Below are 1,887 nucleotides of genomic sequence, written 5' to 3' on the forward strand. Positions count from 1 at the left end.
TGAGATAAATCATCTTCACGAATGAGAATGCAACATATAAAGTCAATGATTCTTTCCAAATGTAATGCAATTCTAAGAAAAGTTACAGTAACCTTTGGGAAGATCCTGCCTCCTTCCCCCTCAATTGGTGAATCTTGGGGAGAAGGCAGAGCCCTGTGTCCCTCTGTAGAAGTGGCAAAAGGGCTAGATACTTCCCCTTCCTACTCTCTGGAAGCTAGAGCATGGGTCTGTGATCCTAGTTTAGACATAATATTCATCAATTTGCCTTCCCAAGACTTTGAATCTTTTTTTTTAATTCAGTTTTATTGAGATACATTCACATACCATATAATCATCCAAAGTGTACAATCAGGTGTTCACAGTACCATCATATAGTTGTACATTCATCACCAAAATCAACCTTTGAACATTTTCATTACTCCAAAAAAATTACTTTAAAAAATTTAAAAAAGAATAAAAATAAAAGAAGAACACCCAAAGCATCACCTACCCCACCCCATCCCTATTATTTATTTACTTTTTGTTCCCATTTTTCTATTCATCTGACCATACGTTGGATAAAGGGAGTGTGGGCCACAAGGTTTTCACAATCACAGTTACACTGTGTAAGCTCCATAGTTATACAATCATCTTCAAAAATCAAGGCTACTGGGTTTCAATTCAACAGTTTCAGTTATTTCCTTCTCACTCTTCCAGTACACTAAAAACTAAAAGAATAACCTCCAGAATGACCTCTCCACTCCATTTGAAATCTCTCAGCCACTGAAACTTTATTTTGTTTCATTTCTATTCCCCCTTTTGGTCAAGAAGACTTTCTCAATCCCATGATGCTGGGTCCAGGCTCATCCCAAGACTGTGACTCTTGAGGGAGTAGTACAGTGATGAGGGACAGTTCAGAAGAATTTTCACTGTGGCGGCCTCCATGGCAGTATCCCTGGTGGCATCCTAACCAGAATGTCCCAGAAGTACAGCCGTATCTGCCATTCTGCTGCCAGGCCTCCCTTGGTTCCTGCCCATTTTCTGAACCTGTTTTCTAGCTTTCCCCCACTTTTGTAAGCTCTCTGATATCTTTTCCAATGAATTATCACTTCTGCTTTCAGCTAGATAGAATCAGTTTCTGTTGCTTGTAGTCAAGAACTTGGAATTAGGAACCTTGACAAAATGATTTTGAAATTCATATGGAAGAGTATAAGTCCATGCATAAATAAGACCAGGAGGTTGGAAAATTTATTCTGTAAAAGGTCAGATATTATGTATTTTAGGCATGTGGTCTGGATGTTACCCCTCAACTCTGCCATTGCTGTACTTGAAAGCAGTTATAATCAGTCCTCAACAAATGGGCATGGCTGTGTTCCAATAAAACTTTATTTACAAAAATAAGCAGTGGGCAGGGTTTGACCTGTGGCTGTAGTAACTCCACCCCTGATTAAAACAATTATGAAGAAAGAAAAGCAAAGAGGTGATAGACTCACTCTTCTAGATATTCATATATATTACCCAGCCACAGTAGGTAAAACAATGTGCTACTGGTGCAGGAACATATGAATAAACCATGGGACAGAATAGAACCTAGAAGAGGCATATGAAGTTTGGGTTATTTAAATCTTTTGTAGGAAAAATATTCTTACTATGTAAGAAAAAAGTTAGACTCCTGTCTCAGACAAAATATTAAAAAAGCTCTGAAATATAAAAATAAGGACCTAAATTTGAAAGGTTAAAAGTGTGAAAAGAAAATATGGAATATATTTAGGACTTTGGTGTAGGGAAGAATTATGATTGTTAGCACAACATTAAACTATTTTGAATTCTCTGCGGACTCACCAGCAGAGGAAGTGATTGCATTATAAGGCCAAGATAGTTTGGAACTGAAATCTATGAGAATAGTCT

Source organism: Choloepus didactylus, chromosome 6 (assembly GCF_015220235.1).
Source record: "Choloepus didactylus isolate mChoDid1 chromosome 6, mChoDid1.pri, whole genome shotgun sequence".
NCBI lineage: Eukaryota > Metazoa > Chordata > Mammalia > Pilosa > Megalonychidae > Choloepus > Choloepus didactylus.